Source organism: Spermophilus citellus (genome assembly GCF_964194105.1).
Source record: "Spermophilus citellus genome assembly, chromosome: 9".
In the NCBI taxonomy this organism is placed as follows: domain Eukaryota; kingdom Metazoa; phylum Chordata; class Mammalia; order Rodentia; family Sciuridae; genus Spermophilus; species Spermophilus citellus.
In genome coordinates, this window is record NC_138191.1 from 23,752,193 (window position 1) to 23,777,437 (window position 25,245).

Sequence of the window (25,245 nt, forward strand, 5' to 3'; positions counted from 1 at the left end):
CAGTCATCTATGGATTTTGCATAAACCAAATACAATGTAAATGGTATCTAAATAGTTTTCATACTGTATTGTTTATGGAATGGCAAATAAGCCTGTACATATTTAGTACAGCTGCAGCCATGAGAGGCCGGACTACATGCATAGTAAATGATCTGCAGTTGATTGCAGCCACAGATATGGAAACTGCAGATACAAAGGACTCAAGTTGCTTTAAGACCATTTTATGTATCTGTATTTGCTTTCATTAAAAAAAAAAGCTTTAACTTAAGATTTTGGGGAAGTTTTACTACTTAATTGTTTTATGTCCAATGAAAATGTAAACTTAGTTGCTTGTAAAGTAGGATTTTTTAAAATAATTCTCATTTTTAGAATTAAAAGACACTGATGATTTTACACTGAAATTTCTTAATGCTATTAATTAGGTTTGCTATCCTTATATGCATCCATGAAAAAAATCCATAAAATGTGTTTATGTAGGTTAGTTAACAGCTAGATTAACTTTTCATTATTTCTAATGTTTACAAAGTGAATTATATAAGAATCTGTATGATTTAGTATGAATTTCCTATATTTGGTTTCTGGCAGTTATATAATCTCTCATATTTCTTTGAAGGACTCATATACATATACTACACAGTATTCACACCAAACTAGAATGCACTGAATGCAAAGATTATTGTTTTTTGAAGAACTGAAAATTCAGTTTGTCAACAAAACATTGTTCTATGTGTGAATGCATATTTTATCTATAAAAGTACACAGCACCACTTTTATTAAAACATGCCTGCCGCAAACTAATTAATCTATTTTAGTGCTCCACACCAATCTTATCAAAGTCTTTGTTTAACACTATCTTCTTTCCTTGGTAAAGTTACTAGATCAATTGGATTCAGTGTTCCAAATAATCAACTAACATTATGACAAATCAAATTTTTACAGTAATTTGAAAAGAATTAAGTGTGGAGTGTATCCATTCTTGTATTTTTTTTTTTTTTTTTGGTCTCATCTTGACAATGAGTCTCTGAATATTATTTAATGACATTAGCAATCATGTTATATCTAGAATGAAACAGTCTGGGCTTAAGCCACTTCATGAAGGTTAAAAAGACAATTTTAAAATAACAACTTGAATAAAATGGATACTAAGATAACTTAAAAATAGTGTAGGCAGATTTTAGAAAACTTATGGAATATTCATGAACTATATGCAATTATAGTATATAAAACCAATTTACATGGCATAAAATTCAGGCCATGATAAACAGTAGGTAATGTGATTGCTCCCCAAGGGAGAAATAGGAATGAAGTTTAGCATCATAATAATTGACTGCAACAGAAGATATTTTGAGACTCATAATACTATTTCCATTGTGAAAATAGAATTGAACTATTTTATTGGGGGAGATTAATTAAGCATTGTGAAGTATATAGAGCACCTGTACTTAGTTTTAATTAAGTATTATTGATTTGATGTTTACCTGGTGAACTTCCAAGTACAAACTCCAGGAAAATGAGGAATTTAGCAATACAATCTTAAACAACTTAGTGTACACAATGTGGGAGAAATGGTGAAATAAAATCTAATGGGCTAATTGAGAATTTTGGTTAGTGCATTGATAAAATATTTAGAAATTGTTTGGCTCAATTTAAAATAATTTGGCAAATATTAGAGCAGAGGTCAAAACAAATTGCTTTACAAGTCCTCAATCAATGCTTGTGACTCTGAGCCAATAGAAATCAGGGACATAAATTCTAAATAAATGTCAAAGATGACTTTTTAAGTTTGCCAGAAATTGTAATTGTAGGTCAAGAGTTTGGAACATTTTTCTTCTGCTACACACAACTAATTAGATATCCTTAACAAACAGTTTGCTATAAATGCTTTGGGCAGGGCATTATGCATAGGAGTAAAAAGAGGAGAATTAATGATGGTAAATGATTTATATTTCAGACAGAAAACCTGTCACTTCTGTTGTTACTAAAAGATAAATAGCATAAAGTTTTTAAATTATGAATTTGGAATGCACCTTAAGAGGAGTTTAGGCTTAACTGTTGCCCATTTTAGGAAACTGCCAAAAACTTTTGCTCCCTCTGAAACAAACATTTTTAGAGTTCTATAAAAGTGAAAATGTGTAACTTGATGATTGATCAAATAGAACGTTAATCTGGTTTAACTTAACTGCTTTAAATACTAAAATGAAAACAAATAATTGTCATTCAGTCAGAGATATGCTCCTTTTTGTAAAGAATTGTTTTACTATGTAAATAGATGTGTATATATGTGACAATATGTATATGTGTGTGAGTGTGTGTGTGTGTGTATATATATATATATATATATATATGCATGCATGTAGGCATATATAAATATTTACCTAATTATCACACTAGTAATATATTCACTTATAGATATTGTATCTGTAATGGCTCTGCACTGGCTCTGATCTGTCTTTCATCTTTCATTCACTGTTGTATTGAGATGTACAGGATATCTGGGCAGGATTAGTCCAATGTTTGTCAGGAAGAGAGTCAAAGTAAACTCCCTGAATCACAAAGAACACAATCCTATGATCCTAGCTATTTTATCTTGCTGCTGGAATGAACTCAGAGAAGAAACTTTACATACATTTATCAAGTACATGATATTTTGCCTTCAGTCCTTTATTGAATTAATTACAGCTTGTCTAACAATTTTATCTTTTGTTTAAACTATGAAATTTAGAAAGCCAAATTATTTTTCAGTAAAAATTATTGGAAATTTCCATTATATTTAGAAAAGAAAAAATGTAGCTACCTGGAAATCCTTTCAGAGTCTGTACATTATTCTAATAGCTTGTTTCAACTCTTAACATTCTAAGTTTTATGTCAGAAATTTGACAAAATTGAGAAAAAAGTTTGGGCTCCAATCATTCAGGTCAATTTAATGTTCAGCATTCATTAGTGACCTAGATTGTATATCCATGTATTTGAAAGACTGAAAGCTCTTGAGAAAGATTTCACCTGTGATAACTTTAAATGCTTTAGAAGTGAAGTCACTTTCAGTCATAATTTAAGAATTTCTAGTTGATACCACTACTGAGAAGCAATAATATGAAAAGAACAAAGAAGGAGCAGAATCAGAAAGTGGGAATTAAAATTTCTTTATATGATCATTCCAATTATATCTGTCAATTCAAAAGTGGTTTAATAAATTAATGACAAAGGTTTCCTTTATATGGCATGAAATCCTAACTTTCTTAGTTTGAGGGCTACAACCTGGACTTGACTCAAATTATTCTTTCCCATCTAAGTCTTTCTGATGTGCAGGTTTGAAAAAAAATGCAATCATTGAGTTACTGCTGAGACGGATAGCTACTAATCTGTGGAGAAATATACAATTTGTTCCTTTAGATGATGCAAAATTGATTTAGGGAATAATAAACCTTAGCAGCAGAGGCAAGTCTGGATGAGGGGTGAAAACAGAATGTAGAGAAGGGAGCTTTAGGGCCGACTTTTTCTTCTATTAGGTGCAGGGTCTCTGGTTTAATTCCTAGGTCCTTGATCCATTTTGGGTTGTGTTTTGTGCATGGTGAGAGAGAGGGGTTTAATTTCACTTTGTTGCATATGGAGTTCCAGTTTTCCCAGCACCATTTGTTGAAGAGCCTATCTTTTCTCCAATGCATGTTTTCGGCACCTTTGTCTAATATAAAAATTATAATTGTGTGGGTTAGTTTCTGTGTCTTCTAATCTGTACCATTGGTCTACCAGCCTGTTTTGGTGCCAATACCATGTTGTTGTTTTTTTAACTATGCAGTATAGTTTAAGTGGTCTGGTATAGTGATGCCACCTGCTGCACTCTTCCTGCTAAGGACTGCTTAACTATTCTGGGTCTGTTATTTTTCCAGATGAATTTCATGATTGCTATCTGTTTCTATGAGGAATGTCATTAGAGTTTTGGTTAGAATTGCATTAAATCTTTATAGTGCTTTTGGTGATGTTGATAATATTAATTCTGCCTATCCAAGAGCAAGGTAGATCTTTTTATATTCTAAGTCTTTGATTTCTTTCTTTAGGGTTCTGCAATTTTTATTATATAGATCTTTTTCGTCTTTCATTAGGTTGATTCCCAGGTATTTTATTTTTTTAGAGGCTATTGTAAATGGAGTTACCCTGACTAAATTCAATCCCTAGTAACTCCTCCCCGCCAAAAATAAAGTATTTAACTTGCATTTGGGCACAAAGTGTGATTGTGGCTGATTTAGACAAATGTTCCAGACACTGTTCTCAGCATAGAACTAAGAGGCTCCAAGAGGAGTGAGGGCACATGAGAAATGCATTTTATTAATGGAGCATTTTAACTTGGTGCTGCTCAAAGCAAAGTGATCTGGTGTTAGCATTTTTTTCAGGAATTAAATTAAGAAACTAAATTTTTGCTCTGGATGTTTCTCTTTATCAATTGCATTATTCTAGACAAAGGTAATGATCAGTTGAGTGGTATAGGGAATGAAACTATAGAAATTTAGCTATTCTTCATTTAAAAGTTAACCAGACTTTTAATTGACCTTACATTTGCAATCATTATTTTTTTTTTCAAATCAGAAATAGCTAAATGCATATCAAAAGGACCTGCTAGTTGATACCCATCAGGATACAGGTAATAAGTGGAGTTTTCACTGAAACTGGTTTGAATGTGGCTTTGAAATAAGAATTACACCATACAAAAAATAAAAAGGTCAGAATATCAAGGTAAATAAACAAAACGGAGACATTAAGAAAAACAAAGAGAAAAATGGAAAACTAACAAATGAAAAGTGTTAACTTTTTTAAGATATGGAAAACTGAACAAGAATAAGGTAAATAAAAAACATATTCCTGCAATGATTACTTTTGGATTTGTAATCACAACCACTTTTGTAAAGTATCTTTTGATTTTTTTTCTGAAAAACTATTTTTTACACTTAATTCATATTTTTATGAATTCCATGAATTCTCAAATATTTTTCTTAAGTACTTTATAAAATTTCATATTGCTCACATTATTCTGTAATAGTCTTCAAACTTAATATCTCAATAATTTTGTTTGTTTCCTATGGCCCTTTGCTTTTATATATGTGAACAGGACAGAGGTAACATAAACATTAAAGCATATAATCATATACTAATAAGGGTTACAATGCATGACAAGTTGAATCACAGCATATATAGTGAATGCGCTGGGGCAGAAGGAGACTTTGTTTCAATAAGCTAGTCAAGAACAGCCTCTTTTTAGAGGTAAATATTGAGCACAGCATACAGTAAGTCAGGTAGCAAAAAAAAAAGAAAAAACAAAAAACAAAAAAAACCCCACTAGAGGAACTAGCAAGTTGAAAGCCACTGAAGTAGGAACATTCTGGAAGGCTTGAGGCACATCCAAGTGCATAGCCTTACTAGAATGGAACAGGAAGGCGGAGAGGAGATTGAGAATGTAATGGTAGGGCATTGTAGGTACACAGCATAATCTAATTGATGTTTTTAAAAGACACATGGTAAGAATGGAAAGAGAAAAACTAGGAGATTCTCCCAGTTGTCCACTGATGTAAGATGAAGGCCTGCATGAGCTGGCCTGCAATGCAGACTTAGAAGGTGACTAGAGATATATTGGCAAACAAACTTGATGATGGATTGTGTTTGGAATGCAGGGGGAAGTGAAGAATCAGGGTTGAAAGTGAAGATTTTATAAGAACAATGAAGTAAAAGGGATCCCAAATATAATGAGAGAGAAGTTTGGGGTAAAACAGGGTGGGGTGTGGAAAATTGAGAATTTTGTTCTGACATGCCTGCTGGATATCAAGAGTAGATGTTGTGTAATAATCAGTTTGAGATGTGAATCTGGACAGCAAGAGATGTTTGGGACTCACTGATATATTGATTGTATTTTTCCATATGGGGAAAACATCTAAGGATTATCTAATTTTTATTCTTTCTCACACATTATTTATGAAATATTTTCTCCTGTCTTGCAATTTGACTTCAGACTATATTATTCTCTCTGAAAAAATACAACTTTATTCCTTGGACATTAGGCACATATCTGATTATTGTACATGATTGAACACTTGTGATATATAAGATTTCTATATATATAGAAATGAATGAGTTACAACATGCCTTTTCCAGTTCTACAAAGTTTGCTTCCTTTTACTATATTCTACTTCTTCCTTCCCAAAAATAAAAACTGGAGATTAAAAAAAAATAGCTACTCTGAGCAAATATTATAATATGAAAAGTTATTTTACTTAGTCTATAGTTTCCTGGAAAATACCATTTTAAGGAAAATAATGTTACATGTAATGCAAATTTATTATTTGCCTGGTTCTGCTAAGATTGATAGAAGTAACACATATTTCAAAGGAGCCTTGATATATAGAGTTTATAAGTTTGCACAGAATATATGATACCTACATGCAAAACAATGAGAACAAGAAAACAACATAACTATATATATTCAAGCAACATGATTGGTTAAAAAAAAAAGATATTATGGTGGTTCTGGGTTTTCAAAGAGGACACTATATGAAGATGTGTGCAGAGAAAACCTACTGTGCAATCTGAAAGTGAACATGGCTTACTGAGCGGTTGACCCTGGATGATCCTGGCATTTTCCCCAGCCACTGCAGCTCTTGCATGCTGCACACTCCTCATGTACTGTACAAATGCATAACCTCTGTGAACTGAGCATCCAACTTTTTGAAAAAAAAATGGCTTCAATGTAAAATTTCTTGACAATGGCTGAGTTTAAATTGCCAATGAAAACACCGGAATTGATGGACCTGAGGTCATTATTGTTGGTGATGCTACTAGCCTGTGTGTTGCCAGTCATGGTTAGCTCACCTAGTTTTAATCCTTAAACAAAGAAACAAAAGAACACAGTCATAAAGGAAACAAGTATATACACAGGTATCACTGGCATTTTTAGCTTTTCAATATTATACTTAGGAAAGCTCAAATCACAAATTTAGTAATATAAAAGGTATACATTGCATGGCTCAATGTAACAAAAATACTCAACATATAAGTTGATAACTGATTCACTTATCCAAAATTTATTTCCAAAAAATGACCATTTTTTTCTTTTTCAGTTAGCCCATTCTTTGATCACTTATTCTATATGTAATTCTATATTTAATTGATTTTAAATTGTTTTCATAGGTAGAAAAGAATAAACCTCTGTGTACCTTCTTTTGCAATTTCCAATCATTATCAAATGCAGAAAATGGAGAATAGAATACAAAGCAAGATGTACATGTACAAACAACTTGTCAATTCACTTGAAAAATTACCCAAGCTTTTGGTTTTACTTTGATATGTAAATTAATACAGGATTTTTTTCTTCTTTCCTACTGTAGGATACATTGCTATGTAGGTAAAATAGACATAACATAGAGAATAAGAAAGAATGGAGGAAAAGAGGAAGAGAAAGAAATTTCATTAATTTGAAATTACATGTGGAAATTGTCATCTATTTATTTTTTTCTTCCAAACAAGTAATAATACTTCCATTGTTGTAGATATTTCCCAACTAAAAATATATATCCTCAGAACTTGCAAGAAACAGTACAATCTTTCCAAGCTTGAGAAAACATAGCCAGTTTTTCTTCTACATTTGCCATCATGTAATTAATATTATGAAGAGGTGGTCAAACATAAAGATGGTGGAATAAGATGGACATCATTACCCTAAGTACATGTATGAAGACATGAATGGTGTGACTTTTCTTTCTATACAACCAGAGAAATGAAAAATGTGCTCTGTATATGTAGAATATGAATCATAATGAATTCTGCTGTCATATAAAAAATTAAAATTTAAAAACATTTTTTAAAGAATATGAAAGTATAAAAAAAAAGGAAATACTACTGTAAGGTTAGGCTCCAAATTTGTATGACATAATCCTACCTGAAAGTGTCAATGGTGCCAATCATTTATTACACTCTTCCTTTAACTAGCATGTTTACAAAGAGTTTCCTTTTTCTATAAATTTAGGGGCTAAAGGAAAGGTTCAGTGATATACAGACAGATAATTATTATAGTCCTTATGGGCAAGGAGAATATCTCTACTACAAATCTTCTACTATAATTTGCCTAGGCATTTCCTTCTGGTAAGAGTACACAATTTATCCAGCATTTTTCTTCTACCACAACTTTTAGTCTCATTTCAGAGCCACTTCAGTCTATAACATTGATACCTCCACTTTAGATCCACATTGATTTACTGATAAACACAAGAGCTCTTGTATCCTAAGAAATATGGGAGGTATTGCCCTTTATCAGGATGCCAAAGCAAATTTAGCCCATATTTGCTACAAGAATTTCAGAAATAAACTGCCTTTTTGTGTGAATGAAAAACAACTTCCATAACAGATAAAATATGATGAAATATGTAACATAGCAATGTAACCTCCAATTACTCCTTGAGAACATGCATTTTTATTTCTCCATTTTCTAAAACAGGTATACATGTTATCTATTTCAATATCAAAACCTATTATCAGAATCCAACAGTTAATTATATTAAAGGCTCTGGAAGCAAAAAATAAAAGGTATTAAAATCAGAAGTTCAATTTGAAAGTTTAACATAAAAAGAATAATTTTGAAAATAAGAGATTTAATTAGAATTCATTCTATACGTGTTATTTAATTAAACCAATAGCATATGTCAATTACAAAGAAGCATATGTAGTCAGTGTTCTTAATAATCAGCAAATTAACAGACTTGGTAACTGTTGACATTTTATTCTCAACCTCACTTTTTATTCCTTAAATAAGAGGCCTCTATGTTGCCTGAGGACTGCTAATATTTTTAAAGATTGTTTTCTGAGCTTGGGAGAAGGCTTAATTGTGTTTAATCAAACTCAATTAAACTTCTATTTCAAAGTACTGTAGCACTTACAGTTTTAGTTTTAAGGTCTTAAAAGCTCATTTAACTCCTATATTTATTAAGCACATATATTCTGCCAGACATCTTCTACAGTACCTACTGATTTAAAAAAATCCTTATGTTAAAAATGAAATGTTGACAAACACACTCTCTGACACTGATGATCTCTGTTGAACATTAGCTAATTGATATACTTAATCAGCAATGAAGACATATTTATATGAAGATTCTTAAAATATCACAGCTACCAAATTAATAAGTGCATTTGATCTTTAAGAACCATTTTGAATGACATTTCTAAATTAAGTATTAAGGTAAAAGAAGTCTTAAAAGCATGTAAATTGGATATGCCTAAAAACTTATCCACTATGCATTTAATCCAGGTACTCCCAAATCAAAAGCATACAACCTAAAAATGTTTTGAATAAAACTGTTAATTATTATTTCTGTGGTTATTAAACATTCTCTGAAAATCAAGCCTCAAGTCTGTTACTATTGTGCAAATACTTGATTATTAGTCTACTGATTGGCTTGTACATTGAATCAATACGAACGTATTACATGAATTTTCAATTAGTTGAGGAAAGACTTCCACTTTCAGTCATGATAAAATGACAGGGACTAAACTAATCCACCTGACTCAAACAACTAGAAAACCCAGGCAAACACAGATGAAGCAACTGTTTTTCAGACATTAAACTACAAGCAGTACAAAGCCAAGACATCTAAGAGAATACAAATTAAGTCCTAGGGTAGCGCCAGCTTTCTGCCTAGAAAGCATATTTGAGATCACAGAAAATAAAGAGGGGCGGGGGGGGAGGTTTTGCAAATACAGACAGTGACCTGAGTTGAGGAGCTGAAGAACAGAGCTCAGAGTGTCTAAGAAGGCAGGATTTTGTGATGGAGTGTGTGTGTGTGTGTGTGTGTGTGTGTGTGTGTGTGTGTGTGTGTTACTGAGGATTGAACCCAGGGCCTTGTGCATGTTAGGTAAGCACTCTACTAACTGAGCTATAGACTCAGCCCTGTGAGGCAGTTTTCATGAGAGAAAAGAGCTATGGAGAAGAGGAACTCCAGAAATCTGCTTCAGGGTGTCCCTTGAGTCAATGCTCATCTCTATGACATGCACACAATGAGGAAAACTGCATGTGTCTGCTTAAAAAGCTATTGGAAAACTGTGAACTATTAATTCCAAGATCCACAGTGGGTCTATGAGCAAAAGTGAAGAGTCCAAAATGATTCCTGAGAGCATCAAATTTATCATCAGAAGAAGTGGACCTTAGTTAATGGGGATACATGATACCTAGGCCAACCCTGGTAAAACATGAAAACCAGATGATAAAACTGTAGAAATCAAAATGACTATTAGAGAAAAGCATGATATTTCTTTTTAAAAATAGCAACAGGAAACACACCATCTCCAGCATATGATCGAAATCTCCTAGTCATCTGAGGCATTTGAAAAATATGACAAGAGGGAAATGAAAGATACACAAATGAATCAAGTGGAATTTTTAAAGAGAAAAATTTAAATATATAAACATTTTTTTAAAAGAAATCACTGGATAGACAACACAGGTGATAAAGCTTTGCAGAACAGGGAAGAAAATCTGAAGCTGTTCCAATTGAGAATAACCAAAATGTAAATGAAAAGCAAACAGCCTCACAGATCAGTGAAGAATATCAAGTTATTTAAAATGTCTCTAGAGTCCCAGAGAAACTAACACAAAAATATTCAGGAACAGAATGCAAAAAGCTTCTAACTATGACAAAAATGATACTCCTAGAATCTCAATGAATAAATACAAGCAGAATAAATACATAGAAAATCATACAAGATACAACAGAATTAAATTATTGAAAAGCGGTGATAAAGAGGAAAATTGGGGCTGTTAGGCCTTAGGAAAATGATTACATTCTGACAGAAAAATGGGAGTAAGAGTCAAATGCTGCAACTACAAAACAAATGACAAGGGAAATATGATTTTTTTTCAGTAAAAACAGCTTATTTTTAATTCAGAAGGTTGGATGAGCTAAATTGTCCATATGAACGCCACCATAACAGAGAAGATGTAAACTACTGTTGCCTCAAGGAATTTTCAGTGATGATGTGAATATTCTCTATCTGTACTATCAAGAAAGTATTTAATAATCATGCATGGTTTTTGAAATGCAGCTACTATGGCTAAGGAACTGATTTTTAAATTTTATTTAATTAAAATAAGATCATTTTCTAAGGGCTTGCTGTACCCAAAAAGGGTAACAGGGTTTCAGCCCCCTAAAATACAGCCAATCAGAAAAAAATCTATTTATGTCTAATAGAGAATGGATATATTTTTTGTCCTGAAGACTTGGCAAAGATTTGATTGTATTAGTTATATTTAAGAACAACAACAAATAAGTTTAAGTAGCTGCCATGAGAACTAATTTAAAAGATTAAGGTTTTTAGTCTGAAAATATCAGCTGAGATGGTGAATCCTCTGTAAAATCATAGAGAATGTGTTTAGAATGAATAAACATTTTCACTTGTATTCAAGGGAGATTTTTATCCTTGAATCCCAATAGGATATATTAAAGGCAGCTCTAAAGTGTACTTTAGAGGAAATATTTTGTGGAGCATATAACATTAACAGTAAATTCCAGCCTTATCCCAGATTTGATGGTCCTGAATTTCCAATGTAAATATTAGAGGCAGTCAGACTCAAAGAGTAAACAACAGGCTGGGGATGTGGCTCAAGCGGTAGCACGCTCGCCTGGCATGGATGCGGCTGGGGTTCGATCCTCAGCATCACATACAAAGATGTTGTGTCCCCCGAGAACTAAAAAATAAGTATTAAAATTCTCTCTGTCTCTCTCTCTCTCTCTCTAAAAAAAAGAGTAAACAACAGAAAAAAGAGTAAACAGAAACAATAAAATGCCCAGATGTTCCAGAGAATCAACCAAAAATATTATTACATACCATATTCAAGAACTCAGAATAATAATTAAAGGGATACATAAAAAATATATATTATATCCTTAAAGCAGTATTCAAATAAAGACCATAATATTAATTAAAACATAGAAAATATGGTAAGATATAAAAGATGCAAGATATGAAGTCTAAAGTTGTCATCTCTGAGAGAGCATGCACATAAAGGAGTGAGATGACATCCAGCTGAGAAGACCACAGAAACCTTCTTTAAAAAGGTAATATTTGAATTAAATACTGAAAGATGTAGGAGTTCAGCTGACATATAGTAGTTTGCCAAATATTTTTTAATTCACTTCTCTGTAACAGAATAATTTTCTTAAACATGTTATGGGCATATATATGCATAATTACAAACAGGGGAAAACAGAAGATAAACTAATGTATTTAAGCCTCTTTTCTTGGAAAAAGTTAAGTCAAAAGAATGCCATAAAAAGTTTGAATTTATTCTTCAAAAAGCATCCATAAATTAGAAAAATATAACTTATATCCACCACACCACTGACAACTTTGCAATGCATCTTAAGAAAAACTGCCTGTCAAAAATGTTAAAAATCTATTTGTAGAAGTATGCTATGACAAAATGTGATCTTCATTTTGTAATGAAGAAATCACCACAGTATGTTTGTTATTATCCCTCTTATTTACAATATGATGAAGATTGAAGTCTTGAGCATTGAACTGCTTTCTGAAATAAAACAAAAGTAAGCTTTTGAGAGTAAAATTTGGAGAAATATATAAATTTGAGAAATTTGAAGGGATATGTATACACATGTAAAAAAAAACATAATCACAACCTGAAGACATTTTGCAATTAAAATTGTACTTCTTCATTCTTAATAGTTACAAACTAAGTTATAATTTAGAATCAAAAATATTATCACAATATATACCAAGTATCATTACTTATTATTTGAACATCCATTTTATTATGTTGTTAAATAACTTATTACACACAACTTAAATTTGTTCATAGTAATAAAGTTACACCATCATATTCTTTGTGTGCTTGATGCACATTTGTCTTATTTCCAATTTTCTCAGGTCACAAAAATACCTCAAGATGAACTCTGAAAATTTATTAATGACAAGTCCCAGCATTGAAATTCTTTGATCAAACAGGATGGGGAATATTAGTCATCAATGCTCAACTATATTCCTGAAAGACTGAACATTTTCCAACTAGAACCAGCAGGGTAGAAACTACCTCTTTGAAAAGCATGTTCAAAGCACATTTGTCACCTGTCTGCTCTTCCCTAAAAGAAATTTCAGATTCATTAGGTTGAGTAGGAGGAATGGACGGATCATAACAGATGCTTTGATTTGTAATGGTGAATGAAGTTCAAGAGTTAAGTTAGGCTGGTTCCAGAAATGGAAAAAGCACAACTCCTTTGCACTCCAGGAAAAATAAAGTAGAGATTGGAGCTTCCCAGGCATATATTCAGTCATTATTATTTAGAAATGCAAAAAAGTCATTTGGATTTTGTTTGTTCAAAGTATGCTTTGTTAAAACTGCAGATTACCTTTTCAATAAGTTGGTGTTACAACAGTATGTGTGAATGATTACTGAACAATTCAATACCTGATTACAAAGAAAGAAAAACACAGCTGTAAAAAAATAAAAATATTTGAAAAAAGAAACTACACAACTAAATAATACAATCAACAATTTATACTGAATAGAAATATATGAAATATTTCATCCATCAACAATCTTTCTTAACAACAATAAAATTCAAAGAGATAAAACCACATTATAGTGTCAATCAGAAGTATTCACTTCAAACAGATTAAAGAACATTCATATTCTCTGTAATATAATCAAATTGATATACTTCTAGGAAGTTTAGTGCATGTCTTTAACACTTTAGTCTTGAACACTTTCTCCTCTGCAAATGGAACTTTCAGTAGCAAATCAGCTGTCAAAGATGCTGATTATAATTATGTCTTTATGGGCTGGGGATGTGGCTCAGCGGTAGCACGCTCGCCTGGCATGCGTGCGGCCCGGGTTCGATCCTCAGCACCACATACCAACAAAGATGTTGTGTCCGCCGAGAACTAAAAAATAAATATTAAAAAAATTCTCTCTCTCTCTCTCCTCTCTCACTCTCTCTTTAAAAAAAATAATAATAATTATGTCTTTATGATAACTTCCCATTGCTTAACATGACCTAGTCATAAAATTGTTTTGAGTTATATAAAGAAGTCAAACCAACAATCATGAGGCTCCCTTACTTGACTGGGGGAAATGGGTCAATCAGGGGCAGTATCCACTTGTGTCTTAGAAAATGGAACTAGTAAAAAAACAAGCTTCCTCTGAATTGTTGAAGAGTTTGTGATTGGCACTATACCTACATTATCAGGGATTGTGCATTAAAAGCAGACACAACTCTATGCCACTGAGTACTGTTTGAACCATTATTTGTCCGAGAGCCATGAATCATGAGACATCATTATCTTGGTTTGTGACTGTCAACAACATCTAGTAGAAATGACAACCTGGTGAACAGCCCCTTTCCTGGGATGGGAATAGGCAGTCAGCAGAAGTGTGGAAGAAGTAATCAATGGTACATTCATTCTTTGTTCATATCACATTTTTTAAATGCCTGTTGTAGAAAATGCTTGAAATGGTTCCAAGTAGGATTAAGAATTTTAAAAGACTATCTATAAGTCATTAAAACTACCTTTAAAAAGTTGTACAACAATTTCTATTTAATAATCAGAGAGCACTTATTGTTACCCGCCATTGAGCTAGGTACTTATTAAATATTCATTTGCTGACACTAGTTTTTCCTTTTTTCCCCACTTATTTCCTCTAGGATCTGGAGTATTTCTAGGAAAGTGTTCCAAGTTACTTAACGAAGGTGTCAATCACTATAATGCACAAGAATTACACATCAAGAGGCCTCGTCACCACCATGACTAATGTCACCTTGAGGGCAATAGCCACAACTGCCAGGACACACTTTATAATTTATATTGAGAACAAATGCCTGATAAAGTATGTGCAGAATTCCCAGAGATGATTATTCTAATTTTTACCAATAAATTATAAGACTCCTGAAATCATACAAAATAAAGCAGAAATCACGTAAGCTTGTATTCAACTTTTTCTGAGTCACTTGATAATAAATACTATGACATAGTTCACCTTATCAAAGTTCAATCAGACAAATATGGAGAATCAAGGCAGACACACGATATTCACTTCTAAGTGCATATTATAAGAGAATTACCCTTGTGTACACACTGAAATAAAATCTGCTTTATTCACTACATTCATTCACTGAATAAAACATCTTTCTCTTTTTAAAACTCTTAGGTCACTTAAAACTAGAATTCCGAAGGTAAACTTTACTATGTCCACAGGAGAAATTCACTCTTAGTTAACAGGTGCATTCCATTATTGTTCTCCTTTTCAAGCTGGAATTAAATTTAGACCACTAAGTGACTTCATGTAGGCTACTAAATGGCCCACAGAGACAAATAACTGTCAATTATGATTGATGTGGCTTTGGCAGACTGGTTCCAGAGTGAAAGGTCTTAAATCCCACAACCACTGCCCTGAAATTTCCTGTACTCCCCTAAAATATAAATAAATGTCCACAAGAGGTGCTGTGGTGAACTTCCTTCAGCAAACTGAAATGTCTGAGGTTGCAATAAATAGCAAATAAAAATGGTACAGTGAAAATTCCTTTGAATGTATACATCAGATAATGTCCCTATTTACAAATTTCTTCAATTCAACTGCTACGAATGTAGATGTGGTGTCATAGATGATACCATCTAGCAAAGCAGATGATGCAAATAACTGACACAGAACATAATTTCTCAGTGGAAAAGATCCTATTCTTGTGGATACAATAGTCCATTATGATACAAAGACTTTCCACATCTTCCCTCACCTTAGCTACCACATAAGGCAGAATCTGTAAAACATTGAAAAAAAAGAAATGAAGAAATTAAAAATTGCATATGCCCTCCTCCTGATAAGAACTACAGTGTTGCTATTAATTTTTATCCCTTCCTTTGCTTAGTCAAGTTTAAGAACTGATAAGATCTTACTCTAGAAATAACAGAAAGGACAGTGACTATAGGTATGACATAATTAAGCCATTTAAGTATCTTCATTCACTGGACATTTGTAGTCCCCACACAGACTTTGTAATCATTTTAACATCAGCATAACTAGTATAACATAGAAGATATTCCAACTTGGAGAGAAAAAATCTACCTTCATTTTTAAAAAGGGATGTCAATCAAGGTTATGCAAACAAGGATTCCAATTCCAGCTCTGCCTTTTTCTTGCTGAGTAACTTTGGGCACTTTGTAGCTTTTCAGATTCTGTTTTCTATATATAATTTATAAATGGCAATAGGAACTGCTGATATGACTTTGGGAGGTTTAAATGAGATGTAGTATAACATTATGTACAGTATTTAGCATATAGGAAGTGATTAAACTCTTAGTTATTTAGAATATATGCACAAGTTAGAAATTCATGCCCTAGATTATTTTTCTTCAACAAAAATGATATTTACCCACTTTCAGGAATACTGAGTGAATTCAAGTATGACTTACATTTCTCGATTGACAATTTCCACATTCTCAGGCAGTTATCTGATAATCTGATTACTTTTATGAAACTAGATTTAGATAATGATTCTTAGTGTTTTACATCTGTTTCTTTCTAAAAGGGTTAACTGGGTTCTTTGGAGATATGGCACACAACCTCCAATAATATTTGGTCTGAGGTCATTGCAATACATTAATCTCAACAAAAATTTTTTAAATCAACATTACCGGAGAATGTTTTAATTTATGGGCATGTATCACAGCATTGGTTGATATTGATTGACCTTGTGCTCATGAGCAGTTAGGACTCTACAGGTACCTCACTTTGGTTTTATGGCCTAGCGCTTGGACAATACTGACATATACATAGGAAGGACATGATGTTACAGAGCTCTGATGTTTGGCCTTATACATATATTCTTAGGGATGACTTTCACATTCTGTGTGCATCTTTGATGCCGCAGTCTGGCTGGGCACAAATCACGAGCCACTCAAGCAGGAACAAACTTTATTTCCGAACTCCACCAGCACACTCCACACACACTCCCCGGGAACTCTCCCGAACACCACCCACGGGGCTCTTCCAGAAACACACCAACCGGAAAATCCCTCCTCTGGCACTTCCCCAACCAATTCGAACTCTTCAGAAATCCCCGCAAGAACTCAACGGGAACTCTGTGAGAACTCAAAAGTCATCATCTTAAAGGCTCGCTGGCGTCACCTCTCAACCACTACTTCTGGCAAAAATGCCACGCGTCATCCCGACTGGGCTATGGCTCTCAGCACTTTGATTTTACATACAAAGCCTTTCATAACCTCTCCAGGGGCCAGGGTGATTATATAGCTAGCTCTAAGCTTCATCTGGAGTATACATTTTATGTGCTCAGACAACAATGTTGGTTATGGCTCTTTTTAAACAATTTATGTATTTTTCTACAAATTTGATATACTAATAATGAAATCAGTGTGTGTAGAGGGGTGACATTTGAGAAGGGCAGATTCCAGAGTTGGGCCAACACACTGCAGACTGCATTTATCAGCTGTTTACCAGGTGTAATCTACTAGCTCCTATTAGCATCCAAGTGGATGGCACAGATAGACATTAAATAGTCACCTGGTCAATTGCACTCACACACTCATAATGATGGTTTATGATTTAAAAATATCTGCACTAAACCAAAATAGAATGTCCAGAACACATTTGTGTCTCTGAGAATGAACAGAAACCTAGATCGCCACTCAGGAGAGTTTCCCCATCTGCACAGGAATATCTTATATGTACTTGAAAACCAGGGACATTTACCCCAGTGAAGTGGAGAAAGGTGTTGAGTCTCCTACTTGCTCTTGGAGTCTTCTTTCTTCATATTTAAAAGAGACTTATAACTTTTCCTTGACTTATTGACATCAATTTTGCTTTAATTCAGTTGTCTCTGGAGAGTTTCAAAATGAAATTTACATATAAATTATTCTCAGAACATATTATTTAAAGTGCTGAAAATTGAAATGCTGAGATAGATCATGCAGCTTCAAAACAGAAGCAACAAAATAGCTTCTCCAGACTAAGGCACTTAGGAAGTTTAAATATCTGGTCAATGAGCTCTATAAATTTTGCAAATAGGGATAAACTGATTATGCAGTTGATTTACTCAAAATATAAATAAGAACATGGGTAGATGTCTAGCATTCTTTTTAGTTCTCACTGATATTACGAACCGAATTCAACAGAAACATCTGTATCAACATTGCCACACACCACTACCAATCAAGCAGATAACAATAAAATTTTCTTTTCAGATTTTTGAAATAATTTTATAACAGTATTCATTAGCAAATCCATTGCTTTCAATGATAATATGATGAATTTTGTTGAGAGTCAAACTCTTGACAAGAAGCAGTCAGATTCTGATAGAGGAGAAAATCTTTCTGATAGATTAACCTTTGTAAGAGGCTTTGTCATACTGTATGGATAGGAAATAGATTTTTTTCCCTTGTTGCATCAATTCAAAATTTATTCCATCTTATAGACCGTATATGGATAATTTTTCTTGTCCTTTATGTGTAGAGTGATTGTTACCCTTTCTAGCATGGCTAACAATCTAAATCAAATAGAGGATCTATGTACATTAAGTAGGCTGGATTATACAGTGTGGCAGAGATTATCATATTTACAGAAGGAAGAGAAGCACAATTTTGAGAAGCACAGGAACACAGTCAATAAGTTGAACTACATAGTTGATAATGGTATGCTTTTAAATCTCTCATAACCTTTTAAGAACAGTGTTAAAAGGAATATAAACTCAATAACAAATTAAGGGATATTCAATTCTTACTTCAAATAGAATTCAGTACTTTATGACCGCCTATGAAAACATTCCTTTAGGGCTGGAGTTGTGGCTCAGTGGTACAGCACTTGTCTTGCAAGTGTGAGGCACTGGGTTTGATCATAGCACCACATAAAAACAAATAAAGGCATTGAGTCCATATACAACTAAAATTTAAAAAAAATAACATGGTAGCACTACTGTACATGATAGATTCAAACAAAAAAGTAAAGCTATGAACAGGGAGTGGTTTCTATTGTATGAGGAAAAAGCCAGCTTTTTACTAAAGTATATTTAGAAATAATAGCTATCACTATGTAGCTATTGTTTAGTTGATAGCTGTGGCTTATTCAGTAAGACAAAACTGAATATCATTTAGGATCATAAACACAAACACTAATGACCTCAATTTTCCCCAAGATTTATACAGAAAAACATAGGCATTGGAAATATATAAGTAGGTTTTGTGGGGATGAAAGTTCAAAAACCAAAATGATTTTTAAAGAATGCTAATAGTCTCTTACCTACTGCATATTCAGCAAGCATTACTTATAGTACTGTCTGATTGTCCCCAAGGTTCTGTAAAATATTTACATATAACAGGTATTTCTAGGGAACCATCAGTAGAACTACAAGACTCCCTAGAGGACTTTCTCATCTCTAATAACACCTCCACCTGCAAAACCATGTCTTCAATGTAGTCCACACCTGCAGGCCACAATCTACACACAACACAAAGCCTATTCAGAATCTGGACTAAAGTCATGTAATGCCTATTATTAGACTGAGGCAAAACTGGTGCTACTCTGGTTTTAAAGTGTGCGTCCCTCCAAAATGCCTATGTTGGAACTTATGCCCCAAGAGACAGCATTAAGAAGTGGGAGCTTTCAGAGGTGATTAAGTCACAAAGGCAGAGCACTCATGAATGGGATTAGTGACCTTGGAAAAGACCTAGAAGGAACCAGCTCAGCCCTTCAGGTTCTCCAGCCTGCCCTCCCTGTCAAAGCTGCTGTCTTGGAAGCAGAACCAGGTCCTTAGCTGAAATCAAACCTGCCAATACCTTGACTTGCACTTCCCAGACTCAAGAAATAAATTTCTGTTCTTTATAAATTACCTGATCTCTAGGATTGCTGTATGTATACACATGGATGTATAACCAATGTGACCCTGCAATCTGTACACGTGGAAAAATGAGAATTCATACTCTATTTGAATCAAATGTATGATATGTCAAGATCATTGTACTGTCTTGAGCAATAAATAAATAAATAAATAAATTAATTAATTACCTGATCTCAGATATTTTGTTATAGCAGAGGAAATGGTCCAAGGCAGACACCTATTGTTACATTTTAAACACAGTGCAGGTCAAATGAAATGTAGCATTTAAAGACCTTAACACATCGAAAATTCTTGTGATACTTTCATGAAAGCAGAATCCTAAGTCCTAAGTCAGAATGGTATAATGAAAGCAGTAGCCTGAGAATCATGATCTAAGGCAAAATGTGTAGCATTCTTGATTTCCTCCAAGTAGAATGGAGTGCCCTTTTAATTGGATCAAATAATAAAGCAAACTTTGAAAATTTATTTTTGTGTCAAAAAACAAATTATAGATAGCTTTCACAGTACTTGACATGGTAATCATGCAATAAATGTTAATGATAAGCATATATCTCATACTGTGGTTTTAAGTTTTTTTAATATAAATAACATTTTAAATTTACATAGGAATTTGAACCTCACAAAATGCTTCATTATTATTATCTCTTTGATTCTTATATAAACCTTGTGATGTAGATGGGACTTATTATACTGGTTTTGGTTTACACAGAAAGCAACTAAGCTGAAAGTCTGGTTTTGGTTTACACAGAAAGCAACTAAGCTGAAAGTCTGGTGATACTGATCATACATCCACAGTGCAAAATCCAAGATCAGTGACATTTAACTCAGCACTAAATGTAACTTGTATCTGTGGTTCATCTTATTACAAAACAACTGAGTTAACTTGATCATTGTATTAATGTTACCTTATTCATGAATTAGAGGGTCTTATTTTCTTCTCAAGGTGTGTTAACTTGAACATCACATGGTATTCAAATTCCTGTGGGAATAATAATCTCTGAAAAATAGTGTTTTGGAAGTACTGAAGGACCTTTTCATCTATCTAACACAACTTTCCTCCATTTTTCCTCTGAATCACTTCCCTTTACAATGATAGCAACAAGAGTACATTGACTCTAATGCATCAGGTTAACAAGTTTTTATTTAAATTCATCAAAGCAGACTCTTAGAAATGTCAGTCATTAATCTATCGCCAGGTATCAACTGGTGAAATATATCCCAAATTTTCCTCCTTCAGAAAAGATTAGAAATGCATATAAGGCCTACCAAAGAGGAAAATCAACAGCACAGTTCAGTTAACTGTGAAATATACTGTCCTCGGGATCTAATAATTATTGAGCAAAACATAAACTCAAATAAGCTGCTTGCAACTGCCTACAACAATGTCCAGAACCACAGCTGTGAGCTATCCTCTATGGATGCAGGGTGAGACCTTCTCTGTGCTAAACATCTGCCTGCTGTTGGAGAAAAAATAAACCTCTGGCAGCTATAAAGTCACTCAGGCTTATCTCCCATGTCACAGAGCAACAAGGGGCAAACAAAAACCTTATGCAATTAATGAGACTTGACAACCCATCCTTGATGGCAAATTAATATACTGCGTAGTTTCATTTCCTTCTGATTGCAAGATGCTAACCATATGCCACGGTCTGAATTCTAGACTGAAAGCCTAATAGTATATCTTACCCAGCCACAGTTTCTATGCATTGTTTCCTTGTAGAACTGCACACTTAGAGAATCCATAATTAGACTTTGGTAGTTGATACTTCAACAATTAAACAGATTAAATGGGGTCCTGCATGGGACAATAATACCTGCATTTCACGAGATGATAACGATTATTAATACAATTATGTGCACCTGCAGTCAATAAGGAAAAATCTAAGCAAAACTGAACATTCAAATAATCATCATATATAAATGATGGATGAATGAGCTCCTGGGACAGTCTCCTGGTCACTGTAGAATTTGTTGCAGGGAAAGGCAGAATAGAAACACAATGAGCAATGGAAACTCCCCCATCATTAACTTACCAGGTGATGAAAAAGTAACCTAACTCTATAATATGTTCTAGGTATTTTGTCAAAGTACAGGTAGCACTTTCTAGGTAAATACCAGCTAGGTGACAACCCTACTAGGATTGCATAAGTATATACAATTGAGGGTTACATTGAGCTCTGCTGTGTGACAGATTTCACATATAGAAACTTATTCTATTTTTTGTTTCCTTGATAAGAGAATAAAATATCCATTATCCTGAAAATTTAAAAAGCAGATTGGTTTAGGCTAAAAAAATTTTATCCAAAAATGATATTTCAACTAGGAAAAATTCAACTAGACTATTTAAAAGTAAAATTGCATAAATGTGGACTTTACAAAATCTGCTAAATAAGATGCATTTTAAATAAAATACAAAGTCCATTGTGACCCAATATAACATACTTATTTTTCTTAAATTTGAAAATTAGTTTTTATACTAATGATAATTGTGAAAACTAACCATAAAGTTCCTTTTCCCCCCCAAAAAATTATTTCACTTAAAATAACTAAGTATATTTATAGAATATCAAATATCTAATAACTAGTATTTCACAAAATATTTTAATTATTATTATTATAAAAAAAATAACAATTTGAATTATACACTTCATCTGGACAATGAAAAGTGAGGCCAATCATACTTAGAAACACACCAGAAGACCCAGAGAATGGTGTCATTCTAATGTCATGGTGCATTTGTCAGTGCTACCATTACAAAAGTAATGGAGTTGTACATCTCAATATTCTAGTAAATACAGAGAAGATTTAAAACACAGAAAAACAAACACTGTAGCTCAGTGGTGGAGCGCTTGCCTAGCAAATGCAAGGTCCTGGGTTTGATTCTCAGCACCGCATATAAATAAATAAAATAAATAAATAAAAGCTTAAAACACACTGTAATTACATGAGTAAAAAATTAACATAAATAAAATATACAAAACAATTACATGGCTGCATTTTCTTAGTTTCAGAAAAGAGTATATCACTGCAGTGTTTTGTACAAACAGTAGTTTTTCCTATACTTAACACACATAAAGCAACCTTCAATGACAATAAATATACTCTATGTGAATGGCGCTAGTGATAATGATTTATATACTACATTCAAAGTTAGTAACATGAAACGCAAAAGTACTAAAGGAAATGATCTGAGCAAGTTTGACAGCCAGAATCAAAGATTATTGTCTTATATCATCTTGTTATTCTGAATAATTGTCATATATATGTGTGTGAGGTTGAATATTCTGATCTTAGTCCTATTAACAAAATTAATTATTTGACAGAGCTAATTATTTTGAGATTAATAATCCACAGGTAGGGATAGAAACATTTTTATATGCAGACCTAGCTTCCAGGCCACATGTCAGAATACCCAGCATCACATTTAATTCCCATTAGTGAGTCCAGTCATTATTTTAATATGATTATACAGTCTTATAAAATGTCCTTTTTTATGAAAAGCAATCAACTTTCATTTAATAACATTTTAGATGCCAAGTATTTAGAAGTGACTCTGAAGAACAAAGTTATTTCCTGAAAATGTTCATACAAATTAGCACCAGACTGAAGGCAAGGACAAAACAAAATCAAATATAAAGACTGGATTTTAAATGCCACTACTAATACCAGATTAATTTTGAATATTCCTATTTGTAGTGGAGTATTCATAACAAAAAGAACATTTCTAGTTTAACATCTACAGAATAAAGTTTTAAATAGCAATCCTTAAAATAGTTCATTTGAAAATATATATAGAAATATAATACGTGTGCATAAATGTTTTTTCATCAGATTTGATTACATACTGAATGTAGATGTTACAAGTTATTCACCCCTGATTATCAGTAAAGTTTGCTAGATGTCATGAAGTAAAAGACCAGAAAAAAAGATTCTAGAATAAACACTGCCACTGGAAAAGACACTGAAAAGCAGCCATTTGCAACATTTTGAAAATCTGCTTTCATATTTTAGTTTTATAAGAAGTAGTTTTAAGTATTACATACATGATGATAAATTTATACTGGTCTCATGTAGTCCTGAATTTGGTGCAAAAGAAACTACTTTAAAATCACATCAAATCTCAAATGGAGTAAAGTGATTTTGTTTTGTTTTCTCCTTTTGATAAATGAGCATGTGTTTTACAGTCTCTCAGTTCACAGGAGTACAAAGTTAGACCCTGAGCATGACTTGTGGCTGTCTTTGCCTTCCTTCAGAGCTCCCAAATCACAATGAAGAAGTACACTGTAACACAGTACTGAGATTCAATAGTTGAACACCTGCAAAATATGACTGATTAACTGGTTAAAATGTAATCATATTCATCAATATAATTTAAGATTAAAAATAATTCTCATATCTTACTACTGATTTTCAATATCGCCCATCATTTTGATTCTTTAATACTTGGTATATTTCTCTTAAAAAAAAACATATTGGGAAAGGATAGTTTCATTGAGATAAGGACAAGAACAAAAATTATTGAGCTCTATGGAAACTTTGATGATTAAACAGACAGCAGTTCAAGCACCTCTTACTTTCTTAGCTAAAGGTACTATTGATGGGCACATCAGATACTAGGAAGATCAACGTGCATTGTGCTAACAGACATGAGAATTGTATTTAAGGTAGTGTGTTAATAAGCACTGAAGAGATCCATTAGTAACTGCAATGAGGTTTTTTAGTCAAAGGAAGTATTTAATAGAATTATAAATAATGGTTGTTATTCAATTCAACCCCAGAAATGATACTGAATATGAAAAGACGGACTTGATATTATCCAATAAAGTAATGTTTGGCAAGTGTCAACGTTAGACTAAAAAGGAGTTGATTGTGTATATCTCTAAGTTAAATACTATTGCCTAATTGTTGAGTGACTTCTACAAGTGTTTTATTTGTAAGAAGGTCTTTTTTTTTAAATGTGGGGAGACACAAATTGCTATTTGCTTACAGTATTTCAAACTTTCGCAAATAGTGAGGATGGGGGTTAAGAACATAATATTGGATCAAATGTTCAAATGTTCTAATAAAGACAAAAAATGTAAAGAAATCTACAAGTGCTGCAAGACTACTTATTTCTCAGTTCAGAAATTGATTTTATGACATCAATGACAGATCATTGTTAAAAAAAAATTTAAGACTAACTCCTTTAATAGGAATTTTTGATAAGATACTGAAATTGATCTTTTCCTTCACTTAATAAAATTTTGATTCCACTTTCTGCATTCCCTTCTGCTTTCTACCTTCCTTCAAATACATTAACAGATTAAATATATTAACAGACTTTCCCATGAAATATATTAACAGCTTTGTCCATTCTCATTGA

At 32.9% G+C, this 25,245-nt stretch overlaps 1 long non-coding RNA gene across 1 annotated transcript in view; it reads right to left on the reverse strand.

The window, feature by feature from the left end:
* LOC308655308 overlaps positions 1–25,245 on the reverse strand; it is a 74,390-nt gene that overhangs the window by 42,074 nt on the left and 7,071 nt on the right. Inside the window, exon 2 of the long non-coding RNA XR_014023449.1 lies at positions 20,789–20,862. This is a non-coding gene — a long non-coding RNA (uncharacterized lncRNA). The remainder of the gene's footprint in view (positions 1–20,788; positions 20,863–25,245) is intronic.